The sequence below is a fragment of the Pteropus vampyrus genome, unplaced genomic scaffold, assembly GCF_000151845.1.
Source record: "Pteropus vampyrus isolate Shadow unplaced genomic scaffold, Pvam_2.0 Scaffold9, whole genome shotgun sequence".
Taxonomy (NCBI): domain Eukaryota; kingdom Metazoa; phylum Chordata; class Mammalia; order Chiroptera; family Pteropodidae; genus Pteropus; species Pteropus vampyrus.
The window spans coordinates 5,040,752-5,062,011 of record NW_011888790.1 but is presented as its reverse complement, the minus strand read 5'-3'; the positions used below and the strand labels follow the sequence as shown (position 1 = coordinate 5,062,011).

General features: G+C 32.6%; 1 protein-coding gene across 6 annotated transcripts in view; it reads right to left on the bottom strand.

Moving 5' to 3' along the window:
• FRS2 (fibroblast growth factor receptor substrate 2) overlaps nucleotides 1–21,260 on the bottom strand; it is an 89,678-nt gene that overhangs the window by 18,604 nt on the left and 49,814 nt on the right. Inside the window, exons 4-7 of one of the 6 annotated variants that reach the window (XM_023520735.1) lie at nucleotides 8,182–8,374; nucleotides 6,822–6,901; nucleotides 6,154–6,212; nucleotides 39–142 (exon numbers count right to left, since the gene is read on the bottom strand). The exons of 2 other annotated variants lie outside the window; for them this stretch is intronic. The gene's annotated coding sequence lies outside the window, so the exon portion shown is untranslated. Of the gene's footprint in view, nucleotides 1–38; nucleotides 143–6,153; nucleotides 6,902–8,181; nucleotides 8,375–21,260 lie in introns of all 6 variants that reach the window. 3 more of the 6 variants (XM_023520736.1, XM_023520726.1, XM_023520731.1) reach the window with 3 other exon arrangements.

Genomic DNA, 21,260 nt, shown 5'->3' with positions numbered 1-21,260 from the left:
TTTTCTTAAGTCTCAAAAAAATCAATTACATTACTTACAAATCTCTTCAAAATCTGGTACTTTATTTTCTGGAAACTCTTTATGTCTAATCTAAATTCTTTGTACTGCAATTTAAACCAGATTCCTCTCATTTCTGTTTTCTCTGTAAGAGACAAGTAAAACCAGGATGATCACGAAAGATTAAGCACATGCTTATGTTTATTTAAACTGCCATCAATTCATTTTCCTATAGATAAATCTAAAATATTAATAAAGTAACATTTCTGTATTTCAGACATAGTTGTTTGAATTAAACTAACAAGTTTACTTAGTAGATAAAAATGATTTGTAAAAGCTATCAATATTAAGGAGAGAATAAAAAATAAATTCATTCTTTTCTCCATCTACACACTGAAGCACTCGACAAGTATTTTCTGAGCACCAACTCTCTTTGCCAAGCACCGAGTTAAATGCTAGAAATAAAGATAACAAACACTTCCCTTAGTCTAAGCTTACTGCTCAGTGAGGCAGACAGAAAAGAATAAGAACACATGGCAGAGTTGCAAACCCATGTGCCAGTACCATCAAACATTTAACTTGGTGTAGAAGAAAAAGGAGAAGTGACAAGAGAAGCTTCCTTAGAGAAGTCAAATCTTGAAAGATGGATGAGAGTTTGCTAGGGCAAAGGCAATCCAGGTCAAGAAGAGTGCATGCAAAAGCACAGAAGTCCAAAAGAGCATGGCTTGTTCCAGAAGCAGCAAGTAGTTCCTTATAGTTGGAATGTAGGGTATGCATGGGAAAACATTAGGAGATAAGTGGGAAGGTAGGCTCAAGTGATTTCATGAAGGGTCAGTTCGCACTACGAAGGGCAATTCACATTTTCCTTTATAATCAGAGACATCACACTAATGACTAACCGAAATACTTTCTTACAGAGGCAAAAAAATCTAGAGTACATACAAGAAGAACTTCTAATTTCTAAGAATACAATTAATGGTATTTAATTGTATGACACCCAAAATCTAGCCTATAAGTCACAGTATCAATTTACAAACACAAATGTTCAACAGCATCTGGACCTGCAATGAGTGTCATTGCAGGATGGATGACCTGAACCTCAGATACTCCTTCCAGATCTGGAAAAAGTCACCTACTTTAACCTCATATTTCATAATGAATTTGATAGTCACTTTCAATCATGCATCTTATGCTTTTAGAAACAAATAAAAGAATCTATATCTATCTATATCTTTATCTATCATATAACAATCTATTAGTCAACAATTGTGTGTACTTAGCAAATACTGAGGAAACTACTAAAATGGCTTGCTAAAAATAAAACAAGAGAAAGCAATAGAAGGTGATTTAAAACACAGCTCCACCTTTAATAATACTGGTCATAATTCAATCCTAGAATCATCTATAATCTTGGAATATACTTACAGCCAGAAACACTGGTGATGAAAATTTACACAGTTAAGTTGGAGTGCCCATAATCTCTGCCCTAGGATATAAAAAGACACCTACAGATATGCAAACCCAGCAGATGAGTCACTCTGTCTCAGCTAATTCAATAATGTAATCAGTACCAATGGCAATGATCCCAGCACTTTCCATCACAGGGAAAAATATCAGCAGCCTTGGAAACTCTCAAAGAAACTCTTAATTTAGTGCTTTATGTTGCAATGTAAAAATATGTACAAGGAAATCAAATACTGTCCTCCAGCAACATTAAAGTGATGAACATTCTGTAGACAGAAGCAGCAAGTAGTTCCTTATAGTTGGAATGTAGGGTATGCATGGGAAAACATTAGGAGATAAGTGGGAAGGTAGGCTCAAGTGATTTCATGAAGGGAGCTCTCTCCACTAAAAGTTCACAGACAAGTGATTGTAAGATAACAGAAGAAAGTACAAGCATTCTCCTGAAAGTGTTTACTGTTAACTCTGAAAACTGGAATGAATATATGTGATCTTATGGAGATAGCACATTCAATTTTCTGTATTATATATCAGAATCCCATGTTTGATTCTTCAATTCAGTTATTATTTCTATATATTAATCCATATAATTGTGTCAAATTAACAAATGACTGCTCAACTCTCATAATAAATCTCTAGTTTATAAATTTACTATTAGACAACAGTCCACTAGCAAAGACTAAACTCTAGCACAATAAATATTTAGCTTATGAGGTTTTACTGAACTAGAAGACAGTAAGGGGTAAAACCCAAGAATGAATTTTACAGTATTTTCCTTAGTATGGTACACCTAATAATTCTTTAAAGGTGTTTGGCTTCATGGCTTTATTCTTTAAACCAACAAAACACTAAATGCAAGTAACTCTGACTTCACACTTCATGTTCATTCAATATCAGTCAAACTATAACAATCAGCACAAGAATACAAGACATGCAGAAAAATCTCCAGGCATCTTCACTTTTTATATAATATGCTTAACCTAGAACTAAATAAACATTAAGGATAACAGAAAAGTAAATAAAAGGGTAATTTTCAAAACTGAATATGCAAGTGTATAGGTAGAATATTCCATAAATCTGTATTCCTAAACTCAGGTAGTTATCACACTCATTACTAGTCTCATATTAAAAGCTTAAAACTTGACTGTGTATGTATAAAATGTACATACACAAATGCATAATCTGCACAAAATAAGTAAAGCCAAACACCAAGTAACTCTAAATAACCCTCAAAACAAATTGTTTCACGAATAACTCATCAGTTTCTGCATTTAACTCATTCTAAAATGCTCTTTAAGATACTCGCAAAGGAAAAAAAACATTTACTACTTTTAGAGCAATGCATTCAAAATTACTGTTACAATCTAGCATTAAACTTACCTGCTACAAATACACCACTAATAGAAATGTTTGATGTATATGTGTTTTCTAACACCCCCCACCCTTACGAAATGCCAAAAAAAAAAAAGGTTAATCAGAAATATTTACATCAGAGTACATCTATCTATTTGATCTACTTTTGAGGCCATTAATAAGCAATGTTTAAAGAATATTTAATGACAAAGAAAGATGGTCATGGTATAAACAGAAAAAAAAAAAGACAAAACTGTTCTTTTAAAATGCAATATGGTATCCTGGATTGGATCCTGGAACAGAGAAAGGACATTAGTGGAAAAACTGATTAAATCCAAATAAAGCCTGTAGTTTTTTAGTTAATAATGTTGTACTAAAGTTAATTTCTTAGTTTCAATAAATGCACCATAATATAAGCACCATAATATAAGATTAATATTAGAGAAAGCTGGGTAAAGGGTTTATGAGAATCTCTGTACCAACTTTTCTGTGATTCTAAAATTGTTCTGGAAAAATGTTTATTTTAAAAATGACTCTTAGTGACCAACAGCAAATTTGAGAAGATTCTCATTATAAGAAAAAATAACCTTCACACATATTTGTTTCTCATCCAATCCTACACAAAATACATAAACACAAGGGGAAAAAAAACTACACTAAAACACACTAAAATGTTAACATTGGTGAACACTTGGTGGCAGGATGAAAAGCATTTTTCTCTTTATATTTTCTATAGAGTGTGAATTGCTTTTATAAGCAACAATAAATTATTAGCTGAAGAACATACAAATCAATACTTTATTAAAGTCTTCTTTAGAAAGAAAAGCTATAAACGTCTAAGCAGAGCCCAAAGGCAGACTACATCAAAACAGGTTAGGGCAGAGTGTGAAAAATACAGTGGCAAGGGAAACTGCCAGGAGAATTTAAGTAGGCAAAACCTAATTAGTAAATGCTGGAAATCTGCCAAAACATAGTACTTAACATCCACTCTCAGGCTAAAGGTGATCGCAGCCAGCAAAGTTATTCTCAGAATTCACATGTCTTAGGGGAATGTCTCAAAAAGTCCCTAATACTAAGAATTTATGGATATACATAGCCTGGGTTTATTCCAAACAAAAATAATGCAGTTGGCCATCTGGTGCAGAATTGCCCACTGACAGCTTCTAGAAACACTCTTTAGAAACACAGTGTTCTCTAACCTTTTCTCCTCCATTACTTCTTTCCTCTCTAATACCTTCCTACAAGTCCTTAGCCCTAGGGCCTAAAAATGCACTCTGCGGCCATTTATCAACACGGGTAGATGATCAGAGTCCAGAGACCATTAGGATTATAGAACCAAATCCTATTTCAAATATCTGACAGTTATCGCAAAAGTTGGGGTTTTCCCCCTAACACTTTCAGGGTAAAATATGTTCTAGTAAGTCTATTAAGCCATGAGAGGGGGAAATTAATCAACAACAAATGTTCCCCAATCAAAGTGAAAAGATAAAATACATTCTGTCCCTTAAAGAAAGTGCTAGTGGAGTCAGACAGGCTGTATTTTGATATAGAATCTCTTCCAAGCTGTAATCAGGATGATTTATGTGTGTTGGGCTGTTTGCCCCTACTAAAACAGGGCTACGTGGCCAGTTCTGGGTTTTATGTTGTTCTTTAAAAATAGTATTTAATTCTTACTTTGTCGGTCATCCTCATTCTCGGCTGATTGTACAGCAGAGAGTAGAATGGTCACTTAATAAACGTGTATGTGTGTTTTTTACTGTTTGTTTGTTTGTTTTTTTAAGTTTACTCTTTTGACTCCTTGTGGACTCTGTAATCAGATGCCTAAGCCTATTAAGATTAGGTGCAAAATAAGGCCCTATATTCAGAGACAAAGGAATACTGTAAAAGTACATAATCTTTACTTCATTAACTTCATAACAGCAATTTTAAGCATCAGAAGCCTTTTTGGCTTATTTTCCAGTTCACAATCATGTTTAAGAAAATAAACACTCAATCAAAAAGTGATCCTCAAGTATGGAGGCTACTACATTGTTATTGTTGTTATTTTGAATACTAATGGAGACAGATACTGTTTATCATCAAAGATGAGACACAATTGATTTTAAAGACATTTTATATACCACTAAGAAAAAAAATAACCAATTAATGACATGGCACCAATTGCAAAATATACCTAAATTTCAGTGAACATCTCTTAGATCGATGAAATACAGTATGCAGTCAATGAAAACTAAGAACTCATTACAAATAACACTAATGAAAAGATGTTAAAAATCTTTCCCTTGCTCCTTCCCAGATAGTTACAACCAAGTGATAGGACTTTGGAGTGTCTAAGACCCAGTGCTCTTCTGATCCATGATAAATATTTGTCTAGGAAATGATCTTGTAGTGTAGACTGCTGGATATTGTTTTCACCATTCTTCAAAAGGGGAAATGAAGTGAAAAAATTAATCGACATTTTACTGGAAGCCAAATTTAGAATTTTCAGTTTCCTTGTCTATTGCTTTAACAAAGACAATATGTACTGTTCCCCTAAAGATTTCATGGTTTGTTTTCCTTCAGACTTATCTTGATTTTAAACTCACTATATCAATCATCTATGGTGAAGGTAATTCTGAAGATCTATATTCAAAAGTACAGCTAGCGTCACTGAGGTTAGTCACTCTGAGCACAACTTATGATAAACTATAATTTGAAAGCAACAGTGAAAATATTTTCTTTCTTTCTTCTTTAAAGAAAAATGTGGGGAAAAAAATCTCTACAGAAAACAGCCAGAATTTCTAAGATGATATTTTACTCTGTCCCACTTTCAAATTGTTTCTTTACCAGTACTGGCTGGAATGCTATCTACTTTAAATCCTCTAAAAAAAAAAAAAAAAAAAAAAAATCTGTGAACTTAATTCAACAGTTGGCTACAAAGAATATTGGTCTCAAAGTTATGTACATAAAATATTCTTATCAAAGCCTTAACAGTTTCCATTTTCCACATGCAAATTCTAAATCTGAATTCAACGAAACTATTAACCCTGCTAAATAGAAGGTAGAATGTGGCTAAGGCAAGGTTTTAATTCTCATATAATTGATAAATGGCCTATAACAGCTCTGCTATCTAAATGCATTTTAAAACAGCATATTTGAATCTAAAATAAAAGGCTTTGTTTTTAGCATTCTAAATTCCTCCAGTAGAAGGCAATATGAATTTCTGATAATACCAGCAAGGCAGCATGGTACATAAAAATATAATGGGCTTCACTGCAAGGCTAGAGAGATCTGAGCTCTTATCTAACCTCTCTTAATTTGTTTCCTCATAGGTGCATTAAAAACACCACCACCACTACCTACCTCATTATGGTTGTTAGGTTTGGAGGCTGTTGCAGTAATAAAATGGGGGGTGGTGGTGCCTGAATTCGGGTAGCAAACAATGAAGATGGAGAAAAGAGGAGGATTAGAGCAATATTTAGAAGTTAGCATCAATAACACCTCATATTAATTAGTCTGGGAAGGAAAGCAGGAGTCAAGAAACAAACCCCTATTTTCCATTTAGGTGACAATACATTTATTAAGCTTGGGAACATAGGAAGCACACAAGGTTTAGAGAAGCATACAAGCTCAGTTTTAAATGTACTGTGGTGACTGTAAGATATCCATGTGGAAATGGTCAACAGGCAAACAGAAATATAGGTATGGAGGTGGGGGAAAGATCTGAGTTGGAGACATAGATATGACAGTCATAGGCTTATGGATGCAAGGCAAAGGACAAAAAGTGACTGCCCAGTGAGAAGAAATAAGACCCACGGAAACTCAGAAACACCAACATTTAAGGGAACGGCAGAAGAGAAACTCACAAAGGAAATAAATAGGCACTGTCCAAGAAACAGGAAGAAAATCCCCAAGAGTGTGGTCTCACAGAGGCTTCGGGAAGAGAGTAACTCAAGGTGAGATGAATAAGAACACTATCAGTAAGGCATAACTGCAGAAACAATGGAAAGTTAATTTGGAGAAAATAATACTTAGCAGTAAGGAAGAGTGGGGCAGAGATAATCAGCTGTCTTCAAATCTCTCTGTTTTATAGAATAGACTTGTCTTGCTCCTGAAACAGAAGTTGGAACAAACCATATAAGTCTATGAGAATCAAACAGATTTACATCTATGTAACAAAAAGTCGAGTTCACTCTCAAATGTTGAGCTCCCATCACTAGCAATGTTCTGTAAATTCTACTACTAGTTAAGAAGCTGGATGAGAGGACTTAAGCTTTCTTTCAATTGAAGTAAATTTCAAGAACCAAATTAAATCTGAAACACTTTATGTTAAAAAAGAACAAAGAATAAGACAATAAAAAAGCTTTTAAATACTTAAAATATAAAGTAATGATTCTATGAAGTTTTAAAAATTAGAATCAATTAATTCTAAGTAAAATACATAAAGATAAAGGTATTTTTATAAACTTGTGAGTCTAAAGTAAAACACTTAACATGATATAAAAACTTTTATGGTTGATGTTAGCTATAATGCATACTTCTGTTTAATGTCATTGAAACCCACCCAACTGAATTTTTATAACTTTTTACTACTAAAAATTTATGTTCTTTCTTTTCTTTGTTTTGAAGTTCAGGAACATCAGTTTGTTTGCTTATTTAATGTTTATTTTTGTTTTATGAAAGTTTATAAAAATTATTTGCAGTGCTGGATATTTTTCATTTGACCCTCCAGAACCACCCTGTTCTGTGCCCTAGAAGCCTAACTTGCAAGGAGCACTGGCAGACCAGGTTGGCTGGGGCTCCATTCCCTGCTGAAGTTTCTCTACTACTGTCTTCTATCAGGGAACTCCTCTCCTATACCTATAGCTCTTGCTGGTTCAGGTGATCATTCCCTTCCCCTGTCCCTTTTAGACAGAAGTGGCAACAGCTTCCTGCTGTTGCTAGCTAGCTTGGTCATCACTGGTTGCTGGTTTCCTTTAACCTGCCTACCACTCTGCAAATAATCCTTTCATTAAATTCTTTTCTATTAACACTGTTTTAGACAGTGTTGTTTTCTGCCAGAATCCTGACTGATAAGGTTGTTACAGATGTTTTCAATATAGTAATATATTACACTATAACCAATAGACAAAATACCTCATGAGAAAAGAGCCATGATCACCAGCTTTTACATTTCTTAGTCAAACTAACTAAATTCCTCTCTAAGAATAGGAAATAAAAATTATCAACTTAAAATGGTTAAAAGGAAGGCATTATATGTAAATTTTACTAAGGTTAATATCCCCAAATCTTACAATCATCCTTGACACCTCACTCTCATATCCCATATCCAATCTATCAATCCTTTCTGACCTATCTTCAAAATATATTCCAAATTCAACAGCTGCTTACCATCTCTACCACTACTTCTCAAGTTTAAGGTACCATCATTTCTTGTCTGAATCTTTGCAATAGTCTTTATTATTGATTGAAGGCTTCTGCCTCTGCTCTTGTCCAGCTCCAGTCTTTTCTCAATAGAGTAACCAGAGTAGTTCCATTGAAAAGTGCTACTGAATATATTTTTTATTGGTAAAAATCATGACTCCTATAAACAGTAAAATGAACATATGTCAAAGATATTATTTAACTCATTAACTGATGAGGGAATCATTACAATGTTACAATTGGTTCAAAGGAAAGTTCCAAGAACCGCAAAGAGAATGAGGAATTCTGAAATGAATTTACAAATAGATGTAAAATGGTTCTTATTCAGGGCAATAATCAACTAGACCCAATTAATGTGCACTACTATTAATCCGCTAGACATGATTAATGTGCACTACTATGGAAAAGACTCATGTGCATTTTCACCAGTTCTTTAAAAAGTACAAAACTGTAAAACAACTCAAAGAAAATAAAACAATGGATGAGCAAGACAAGACACTCATTCATCATTTTTTGCCGATTTAGAAGTCTTTCACAATTTTTCTGACAAAATCTTGCACGGATCTCTTCTTCTCCTGAAAGTAAAAACTGAAGACTTTGCAATGACCTGGCCTATAAGGCCCTAAGTATTTTGGTATTGTCTCCTACTCTGCCAGCTCAACAACTGATCTCATGCACTTTACAACTCTCCCCACTCCACACCGTCCTCCCTGCTGTTTCTAACATACTAAGCATGTTCTTATCTCAGTGCCTTTGTAACTGTTGTTCCCTCTACCTGGAACACTCTTCTACCAGATACCCACAGAGCTTGCACCCTCAACTGCTCAGGTGTTTGCTCACAAATCCATTTCTTAGAAGACTGTTTATGTTGGATTTCTGATCCTAATCCTCTCCCTAAGTTCTTTCAATTTAACCTTAAAAGGTGCCTAATATTAACTAGTATTTTCTTTGAATATCATTTGAATTACCTGCAATTCCAACACCAACATATTTGATCTAATTATTTGGTACTTCTTTGCTCTAGTTATTTGATAGTTATTTCAGCTAAAACAGGAATATGATTATGTAAGTGGAAAGCACACGTGTGAAACGTCACAGGCTAAAATAATGGTTTAGCTATTATACCATTAGTTTCTTCAAATATTTTCTTTCTTTATACTAATTTACTAAAAAATGTTTAAAATTTTAAGGAATTAAAAAACTCATCTTTCTCTTCTTTCATCTAAAAATAAACCAAAGGTAAATCTAACAAAGTTAAGGCTTTAAATTTCACTTAAGATTGTGTTTGCTAGTGTACACATTTTCATTTTTTAATTAAAATTCTACAAATTAATGTTTATTTTATCAATACTATGTATGTCTGTTAGTAAGGAAAAATATCCAGAACACACTACAACCTCCTACCACAAGAAAATATCTGAGTTGGAGGCAATAAATGCTCTTTTCCTAATATATGGCTTTGGAGACACTTGCTTTAGTAATGAAAATAAAACCAATCATTCAAGTGTCTAAGACAAAATTATTTTGGAAAATAGAGAATTACTTATCTGAAATCAATCTCTCTCTTTAAATTATTAAAAATGTGTTAAGATTATATCAAAGAATAAGAAAGAACTTTTAAGTAACAAATTATGTTCAAAGGTATAGTCAATAATTTTTTTTTTTTTACAAGAATTCTGGTTGCTCTGAATTCATTAAAAATTTTAAATGACAGTAAAGAACTTAAGATTATAATAAACACAGCTTGTTTTGTAAGTAGACCTTCAGCTGGCAGCAAATGCAGCATAATAAATGTTGGGCCTGTTTTGCAAGAACCAGTTATGCAATACCCTCAAGCAAATTACTCTATTACCAAATTTTTTAAAAACTGGGTTGCTCCAAGAGTAATACATATTAAAAATTAAAATGAGGAAAAAATATGTTAAAAGTCATGAAGAACATGATTTCTGGGTTTAAAAAAATACTTAGGATACTCAGTATCTTTTTAAAATAAACTTTATTCTTTAGAACAATTTCAGATTTAGAGAAAAACTGAGAAGATAACACAGACTTTCCATACACCCCATAAGCAGTTACCATATATCTACTATTAACATCTTACATTAGTATGGTACATTTGTTATCATTAATAAACTAATATAGATACATTCTTATTAAGTCCATACTTTATTCAAATTTCCTTAATTTTTACATAATGTCCTTATTCTTTGTTCTAGGATCCTATCCAAGACACCACATTACATTTAATCATCATATCTCCTTAGGTTCCTCTTGGCTATACAGTATCTCAGATTATTCCTTGTTCTTGATGACCCTGGAAGTTTTGGGGAATACTGGTCAAGTATTTTGTAGAATGTCTCTCTACTGGAATTTGTCTAATGGTTTTTCATGATTAGTCTGGGGTTATGTTATGGGTTTTGGGGAAGAAGAGCACAGAGATAAAGTGCCATCTTTATCACATCATATTGCTTTAAGCACATTATCAGTATGACTGTTGATGTTAATCCATATCACCTGGCTGAGGTAATTTTTGTCAGGTTTCTCTACTAAAGTTACTCCTAATCTTCCTTCATTAGTGTACTATTTGAAAGAAAGTCATTATAGATAGCCCACACTTGAGTGGGAGGTTATGCTCCATCTTGTTGAAGACAGAGTATCAACATAAATTATTTGCCGTTCTTCACAGGAGACTTGTCTCTTCTCCATTTATTCACTTAATCAGTATGGAGCCATGGGTGTTTTATACTTTGGGTTATAATCCACTATTACTTAATACTTATTTTCTTGCTCAAATTATTCCAACTTTGGCCATTGGGAGCTCTTTCAGTCGGCGCCTATGTCCCCTTGACACATTCCCATCATTGTGGGTTTTTTAAGCATTTTCATACTTCTTGGCACTACAAGATGTTCCAGGCTAAACATCTATTCCTTGCCTCAGTCCTTGAATCAGCCATTTCTCCAAGTAGTCTTGGTTCCTTTTATTGGAACATTGTATCAGAGATCAAGATCTGGGATCTACCTGTGCTCTTGCAGCTGGATGTCATTGCTTCTGGGAGGGTCTCAGTTTTTAACTAAATTTGATGTTATTTTGTGAGGAATTTGCATATAAAATATAGAAATAAATTCCTACAGATACTAGACTAGGCCTGTTGAGTTTTAAAATCAATTAATTCAACTGGAGATATATTTATCACTTTTTATAGATGTGTTTTGAACATACTTAATCTAAAAATATAAAGACAATCACTTTTTTAAAATATAAGACTGGAACACACTCTCTTTTCTTTTGAAAAAGGAAGAGGGACAAATGAATAACGTCAGGAATTAAAAAAAGAAACATTGTTGTTTCTGTAGATTAGCAAGCAGTTCACCAACTTTTTGTCTCAGGTCCCCTTTACATTTTTAAAAATTATTTGAGAATTTTTCGAAGAGCTTTTGTTTAACTGGGTTCTATCTATTGGCATTTACCAAATCAGAAGTTAAATCTGAGAAACGTTTAAAATTTTTATTAATTTATTTGAAAGAATAATAAGCCTTTCACACATTAACATAAAAAACCTATTTTCCAAAAAACTTTGTGAGAAAAGTGACATTATTTTATATTTTTGCAAATATCTTTAATGTTTGGCTTTATAGACAATGGATTCTTATGACTGATTCTGCAATATGTTGTTTTGGTTAAAGTATATAAGCATATGATATGAAGAAAATTAGCCTCACACAGATTTATAGTTGGAAAAGACAATATTTTAGTAATCATTTCAAATAACTGTCGATATTTTTGATACTATACCTAAACTTGATCAATGGTAGTTTCTTGAAAGTTGGTTACAATGTGAATTCTAAAACCATATTGCACGCTATTACAAAAAAAAAAAAATCCATTGGTTTATCTTGTACTTTGTGTGATTTTGTAACATCATACATTGGTCAACTGGTAAATACTGGTTCACTAAATTGTGTAAATGTTCCAAATTGGCAATTTGGAATATAATATCAAGAAAAAAAATTATTCTTTAATATCATTACCCATCTCACCAGAAAAGCCTATCTGGGAAGCTGTCAAGCTCACAATGTTAGATAGAAGTTTTCCAAAATTGTAAATTTCATTTTGAAACTTGATTTTTTAAAAAATTATTGGCTACAAATACAGATGTTTATATCAGAGTGATAGATTCACTCAATTCCTTTTTGAGAAAAACAAATGTTAAATACATAAGTTTAAAAAACCAAAATTTGCCTCTCCTGTTCTTTCAAGTTAAAAAAGAGATGGAAGCAGCTAATTCAACTCACAACTCAACTGAACAGGTCTATTCTCTGAAGACAACTGTTTGTACATCAGTATACAGCAGAAGTGCTTTATAAATCCTTCCCATTTGTCACTCGCAATATAAAAAAGACATATATTCAAAGTCAAATTCTAATAAAATTAATTTTTATTGCTTCATCAAGGACATTCTTAAATGAAACTAGATAATTAAAAAAAAATAACTATGAATGCAGGGCAATGAAGAACATAATAGTTCAGTCTGGTGCCATCACCTTAATTTGTGCTAAGGTGTTAGCAGTTTTACCCACCATTGCTTTTGCAGCATCACTGCAAATGTCAACAGTGAAAAAGACAAAAAACTCTGTATTATGAAATTAGTTTTGAGCTCCAAGACCACCTGGTCTCAGGGACCCACACAGGTCAACAAAACATATTTTAAAAACTGCTCAAAATTAGACATTCCAAAGATATTACAACAGTATCATACCAGAAGATTAGCGATTTTAGGTAAAACAAATTCCTAGAAAAAAATATCAAGTCTGATTCAAGAAGAAACAAAAATATGAATAGTTTTATAATCTGAACATATTCAACCAGGAATCAAAAAATCTTCCCATAAAGAAATTCTAGGCCCAGATGGCTTCACAGATGAATCTGTCAAACACGCAAGAAAGAAATAATTTTGCCCAATGTATTCTGGAGAACAGTTAAAGAAGATACCCTCTCTGACTCATTCTGAGGCTAGTATAACCTTGATACCAAAACATCAATAGGACAGCACAGCATAATAAAATTATAGGCTAATGTTCTTAATAAATATAGGTGCAAAATAATTAAAATATCAGCAAGCTGAGTCCAGTAACATAAAAGGCTTCAAAGGCTGGTTTAACATTAGAAAAAGTAAAGTAATTCTCCACATTAATAAACAAAAGAAAAAAATCATATCATTATTAATAGATTCAGAGAAGAGATATCTTTTCAGAACTTTCTCTCAACAGGTAAAGAAAGCTATAAGGCTGTTTGGGGAGATTCAAGCAGACTAAAAAGACTAGTACCTGCATTCAAGGAAAAATCAAGCTGCAGTACCCAAAGAAAGAAGCCTCTGCATCACAAAGGTGCTACTACTATCGCTTTTTCCAAAAGAAAAAAAATTAGGGTCAAGAATCCTAATCAAGTTTTTCTTTTATGTTTCATATTAAATGCAGTAATGCTTGGTGTTGCCCTCATATATCTGTTCTGACAGTCTAGTAACAAAATTTTATAATAATTTATAAGACGAAGATGGCCTACAATCTTGGCCTCCAACTCACTACTAATCATCTGCATTAAAGGAAAGATGAATCGAACAACCAAGCGTTCTTTTACTATTGTTCAGAATACTTGGGTATGATTACTTTCTCCCCTGTCTCGTTGGTACCCACACAAGGGCTCCCTACCTAAAGGAAGCACTGTTTCCACTGGCACAGATACTAAATTCAGTGAAACCCATCTTATCCAATTCAAAACAGCCCTGAAAGTTAGTTGGTTAAATCAGGAAATTGTGCGTCAGAGACTTTTCTTTTTAAATTGTGTGTCAGAGACTTTTTCTTTTTAAATGGGTGCCTGCTGATTGGAATTTTGTGCCATATTTCTTACATAAATCTCACCTAAAATGTATGTTTATTTAACATGGATAAAGGATTTCCATTTCTGGCAACATGGTACGTTAGATGCCCAGATAGGCTCTATTGCCTAAATCTAAAATATTGAATAAATTCTTTTAAACATGTTTTTAAACTTCTTAATTTGACACAAATGTGCAAAGCAGCTCTGGAAGATGGTTCTTGACCTTAAGGTAACCTCATAATGCTGCTTTGAAAACTACAGTGTGCTGGAGATAGGCTATATATTCTGAGACTCCTCAATATGAGGAATGTAATCAAAGAACCTTTCATATGGCTGAAAATTGAAAAGGCTACCCCTGCAAAGCATATCTAAATGAGTAGTAAACCTATGTAGCAGGTGACAGCAAGCAAACTTGCCTGCTTGACCTTGGTGCCAGCAGAAAGAAAAAAATTCCCCTGTGAGAATTTATAACTATAAGCCAGCTCTTAAACGAGTTTGTGGAGAAGGAAAAAGATGGGGGAAAAAAAAGGTGAGAAACACGGAAAATCGATTAAGAAGGTCTAATATAGGTCTAATTAGAGTTCCTGCTTCCAAGACAACCAAGAAAAGAAAAGGAACAATGGTCGTGCCAGAAAGAACTACAGCCCCGTACAGCCTATTCACTGCACTAACTGCATCCAATGTGTGCCCAAGAACAGGCCATTCAGAAGTTCCTCAGCGGAAACACACTAGAAGCCTCAGAAACATTCCCAAAGCAAGTGTCTTCAATGACTATGTGGTTCCCAAACTGTATGTGGAACAACATTACCGTGTGAGTTGTACCATTCACAACAAGGAAGTCAAAAATCATTCTCATGAAGAACAGAGGGACCAAATACCCTCACCCTTATTTAGACCTGCAGATAATGCCCCATGACTTTTGCCAAAGCCCATATTAAGGAGCTGAGTCTTTAAAGACTGAAGAAAAACTGTCCTCGTAAGAAAAAAAAAGTTAATAAAGAAAATAAAATAATAGACATTACTCAGAGAGATAATGGTCAAGAATTTAACATAATTATTCAAAGACAGACTCAGATCCAGAAATCTGAAAGAATCCCAAGTAGACTTACAAATAATAAAATAATGAAATGAAAAAAAGGAACACCTTGATGTATTATATAAAATGTAAAACACCAAAGGGAGGAGGAAAAAAGCTTGAAAACAGTGAAATAAAAGATAGATTATTTACAAAGGAAGGGCGATTTTAATTCTCAGCAGCAGCAATGACAGTCAAAAATCTGGAATCATGTCTTCAAGAGATAACTTAGAATTCTATACACAGAGAAATCATCTTTCAAGAATGGGGATGAACTCCAGGTATCTTCAGATAAAAATCTGTCTTTTTCACCAAAAGACTTTCACTAAAGGAAATTCTAAAGGATGTACTTCAGGTAGAAAAAATTATCTCATAAGGAAGGTCTCAGATGCAAAAAAGGGATAATCAGTCAAGAAAACAGTAAATAAATTTAAACAAGTATTGACTATCTAAAATAGTTTGTATAAAAATCTATATGTATGCAGGAAAGAAATATGCTAAAATAACAGACAATACTGTTACAGGTTGGAAGGACAATCAGAGTATTTTGTTATTCAAAGGTGGATTAAAGATACTGACTGAGTCTTTTCCTTTTAAAAAATAACACGTTAAAATAACTAGAGTAACCACTGGAAGAATATGAAGTGTGCACACGTACAAGGTGTTGGGGGTAGGGATAAAATGAGGAAAAAAGTGTCTACATGAAGGCTTCACACACAATTCAATAAAAAAGACTGAAAGAAAGGGAGACGGGGGAGTAAAACAAACAGAACATATATGAAGATAGAAATAAACCTAAATTTATTAGTAATCGAAAGTGACTAAAATTCTTCAGTTAAAAAAGAAAGATTGTCATTCAGAACAAAAACACAACTCAACTATACCATTTACAAGACACAAACCAAAACATAAAACCAATGAAATCTAAAGAATGGAAAATACTATTAACCAAAAGAAAACTAGAATAGCTGTATTAATCCAAGAAAACAGCCAACAACAAAACGCCATAAGGCTAAAAATTTTGATTTTAGAAGCCTTTTCACAATGATAAAAATTTCAATTCAACAGAAGAATAAAACAATTCTAATTTTATAAGTAGTTAACAAAGACCCAAAATAAATAAAATAAAATTTATCACCTCTACAAGAAGAAACTGAAGAAGAAACTGACAAGTCTACCATCAGGTGAGAGACTTTAATATGTCTTTCTCATCAGAAAAACAGAAGTTCCAAAAAAAAAAATAAAAAACCCAAATCCAAAACAAAATCTAGACAAACATGAAATATCTGAATAGAACAATTAACAAGCTCATGGAATATATGTAGCACTGTACTAAACAGGAGAATTCACATTCTTTCCAAATGCACATGCAATGTGTGAAAACTAGCCATAGGCTAGGTCTTAAAGGTAATCTTTATAAGTTACTATATTATGGTCTCTGACCATAATAAAATCAAATAACAAAATATTTAATAAAAGTTGTATATTTGAAATTAAGTGTACACTTTGAAATAATGCATGGGACAAATAATTATTTTTAAAATGAACAAAACCAAGAATATTATACATCAAAATTTATGGGGAGGCAGCCAAGATGGCACTTAGAGGCAAACTTAAAGACTAGAATCCAAATTTAAAAGTTGTTTTTTAAAAAACAGCATTAAAAAAACCCTAAAATTCTGAAAAAGTAGAAATAATAAATAGCAAAACTTAAAAGTACAAAAAAATTCACAAAAGAGATGATCAAGAGAGTCAATAGTTCATTCTTTCAAAGAGTAATTAAAGTCATAAGACTCTTGAAAAACTAATCAAGAAAAAGGAAAACAAATGAAAATGAAAACATCATTATAGATTTTGTAGGGGTTAAATTGATAGAGGATATGATGTAAATTTCATGCCAATATAAAATTTTAGTGACATTTTGAAAAAAATTTATAAAATACAAATCTGTTAAAATAATTAAGAAAGAGCACTCACACTTTCCAGTTTCAAAATTTATTAAAAAGTTACTAACATCAAGCATCAAATCACCAAGCGTGGTACTGACATAAGTAGAGACATACAGATCCAATGGAAGAAAAATGAGAATATAGAAATAAACCTATACACTTAGAGTCAAAAGATTTTCAATAAGGATGCCTAGAAAACTCAATGTGGGAAAAAAAAACAGTCTTTTCAACAAATGGTGTTGGAACATCTAGATTTCCAATTGCAAAATAATGAAGTGGGACCTCTACCTTATACTAAATGCAAAAATTATCTCAAAATGGATCAAGACCTAAATGTAAGAGCTAAAACCATAAAACTTCATTATCTTGAATTAGGTAAAAGTTTCTTTGATATGATACCAAAATCACAAGCAATAAAAGAATAAAATATCTAAGCTGAACTTCATCAAAATAAGAAAAACTTGTGCTTCAAAGGACACTATCAAAAAAGTAAAATGACAATCCAAATGGGAGAAAATGTTCAAAACCATGTATCTGAAAAGAGTCTAGTATCCAAAATACAAAAAGAACTCTTACAACTCAACAACAAAAGACAAATGACCCAATTTTTAAATGGACAGAGATGTGATTATACATTTCTCCAATGAAGATACACAAATGACAAACACATGAAAAGATGATCAACATCAATAGTCATTACAGAAATGCAAATCAAAACCACAGATTCTACTTCACACCCACTAAAACGGCTATAATAAAAAAGACAACAGCGAGTGTTGACAAGGATGTGGAGAAATTGGAACCTTCACATACTATTCATGGCAATGTAAAATGGTGCAACTCCTTTGGAAAAATTTTGCAGATCCTAAAAAGGTTAAATTTAAATACAGCATTACCCTATGACCCCAGCAATTCAATCCCTTGGTATATACGCCAGAGAAATGGAAACATATGTAAATGGAGGTTCACAGAAGCATTATTCATAACAGCCAAAAATGGAAACAGTCCAAACGTGCAACAACTGATTAATGCATAAACAAAATGTGGTAACATCTACACAATGGAATATATTCTATCATAAAAAGGAATGAAGTATTGATACTAGCTACAATATGAACAAACTTTGAAAACATTACACTAAGTGAAAGATGCCATACAAAACAGGCCACATATTATATGATTTTATTTGTAGGAAATGCCAAGAATAGGCAAATCTAGAAATAGAAAGTAGACTGACTGGTTGTCAGAGGATAGGGGAAGGGGAATGCAGAGTGACTGCTCATCAGTACAGGGTTTCTTCTTGGTTGATGACAATTTCTAGAATCAGTGGTGATGGTTTTACAACTTTGAAATATTCTCTTAAAAAACACTGAATTTTATAGTTTAAAGGGGTGAATTTTGTGGTATGTGAACTACATATTAATTTTTAAAAGATAAATCAAATGACCACTTAAAAATAAAAAATAGGAGAATCTAACTAGATTAATGATCATTAAAGAAAGTGAAAAGCAGCTGTTTAAAATCTTTTGACTAAAAAATTATCAAGCCCAGATAGTCTTACAGGTAAGTGCTACCAAACAGTCAAGGAACAACAAATAATTATAGCCTTAAAAAAAATTCTTCTAGAGAATAATAAAAAAAGAAAAACACTTTTTAATTCCTATCAAAATCCAAACAGGAAACAAGAGTGTCAAAACCATTCAATGGGGCAAAAGACAGTCTTTTCAACAAATGGTGCTGGGAAAACCAAATATCCACATACAAAAGAATGAACTTGGACCCATACTTCACACCTGTACAAAAATTAATTCAAAATGAATTAAAGACCTAAACAGAGACCTAAGACTATAAAACTCTTAGAAGAACACACAGGAGAAAAGCTACCTAACATTGGTTTTGGCAATGATTTCTTGGATATGACACCAAAATCACAGGCAACAAAACTAAAACAGATAAAAAGGACTACATCAACATTAAAAATTTCTGTGCATCAAAGTAAACAATTAACAGAGTGAAAGGGTAACCTATGGAATGCAAGAAAATATTTGCAAATCATATATCTTACAAGGGGTTAATAGCTGGAATATAGAAAGAACTCCTACAACTCAGCAACAATAAAAAAAAAATTAAAAACTAATAAACCTGACTTTAAAATGAGCAAATGACTTGAACAGACATATCTCAAACACACACACACACACACACACACAGCCAACAAGCACATAAAATATTTAACATCACTAGTCATTAGGCAAATGGAAAGCAAAACTACAATGAGATACTACCTCACATCCATTAGGATAGCTAATACCAAAAGCAAAAACAAAACAAAACAAAACAAAAACAGAAAACAAGTGTTAAGTGAGAATGTGGACAAATGGATTGGAACCCGAGTATGTTGATGGTGGGAATGTAAGTGGGGCAACCACTGAGGAAAACAATATGGAAGTTCCTCAAAAAATAAATAATAGAATTACAATATGATCCAGCAATACCACTTCTGAATCCATAACCAAAAGAATTTAAAGCAAGGTCTCTCAAAGAGACCCTGTTCAATTATGTTCATAGCAGCTTTATTCACAATATCCCAAAAGTGAAAGTAACATAAGTGTCCACTGACCAATAAATGAACAGGTAACAAAATGTTTATACATACAATGGTAAGTTATTCAGCCTTAAAAAAGAAATTTTGACACATGCTACGACGTGAATAAATTTTGAAGAGATTGTGCTAAGTGAAATAAGCCAGGCACACACACAAAAAAACAAAAAACAAATACTGTATGTTCTCACTTATACGAGATACTAAAGTAATCAAAGAGTAATAAAACTCATAAAAACAAAGTAGAATGGTGGTTGCCAGGGGCTGCAGGGAGGGAGAATAGGAGTTGTTTAATGGGTACAGAGTTTCAGTCTTGCAAGATGAAAAAGTTCTGGAAATTGGTTGCACAACAATGTGAAAAAATTAACACTACCTAACTGTACTCTTAAAAATGTGTGAGATGATAAATTTTATGTTAGGTGTATTTTACTACAATCTAAAATTTTTCAATCATTTATAAAGATTTTTTTTTAAAGCCAACCAACCAGGACGCTATGAGAAAAAAATTACAAGCCAATCTGATTCATGGACACTGATGTAAAAATCCTAAACAAAATGTAAGTAAACCAAATTCGATAATTTACAAAAAAGATAATCCATCATGACTAAACTGAGTTTATTCCAGGAATGCTTTCTTACCCTAATTTGAAAATCAATGTAACTGATCACATTAACAAATCGAGAAAAAATTTTGATCACCACTAAAGTTACACGAAAACCTTTTTTGATAGAACTCAACAAATATTCATGATTTAAAACAAACAAAATAAAACTCTTAGCAAGGTAAGATTAGAATAAAACTTCTTTAACTTGATGAAGGTCACCTAAAAAAAATCTACAAGTATCATTTTAAATGGCAAAATTCAACAGCATTTCCTTTGATGTTGTGAACAGACAAGAAATAAAACTTTGAGTATCTAAACGTATCTAAGATAGTACAGTAATGGTTCAGGGGTAAAAAAACAGACCAATGGTACAGAAGAGAGATTACAGAAATAAAACTACCCATATATGAAAATTTGATTTGTGACACAGAGATTTTCCTATCACGGAGGATTATTTATTCATTTCAATAAATAATGTTGGGATAACCAATTATCCACATGGGAAGAGTGAATCATATTCTCTCTCTCACACAAAAATCAATTACTGGGAGATTTAAGAATTAAATGTGAAAAGCAAAACCATAAAGCTTTTAGTTGATAGTGAATGCCCATCAGAAGTTGTTAAGGTATACATGTGCCAAATAACCAACTGAATTCAAAGATAAAATTATTCTAATCTTTTAATTTCCCTCCATATTTTATAAATTAAACAGCAATCATGCTAAGCAAGTGTAGACTATATGATTAAGAAAAAATGATACTAATGTAATACACAGCTGCCAATGTTAAAACTACTTCACATCTTAAATATATTACACATTTATGCCTTCGTTTAAGATCAGCACATTATTTTAGGGATTTGTTAACAAAGATAAAAAACCCCAAGAATCTCATGGTTCAGTAAGTGTCGACATCAATATCTGTGGCTAGACCTCATTTC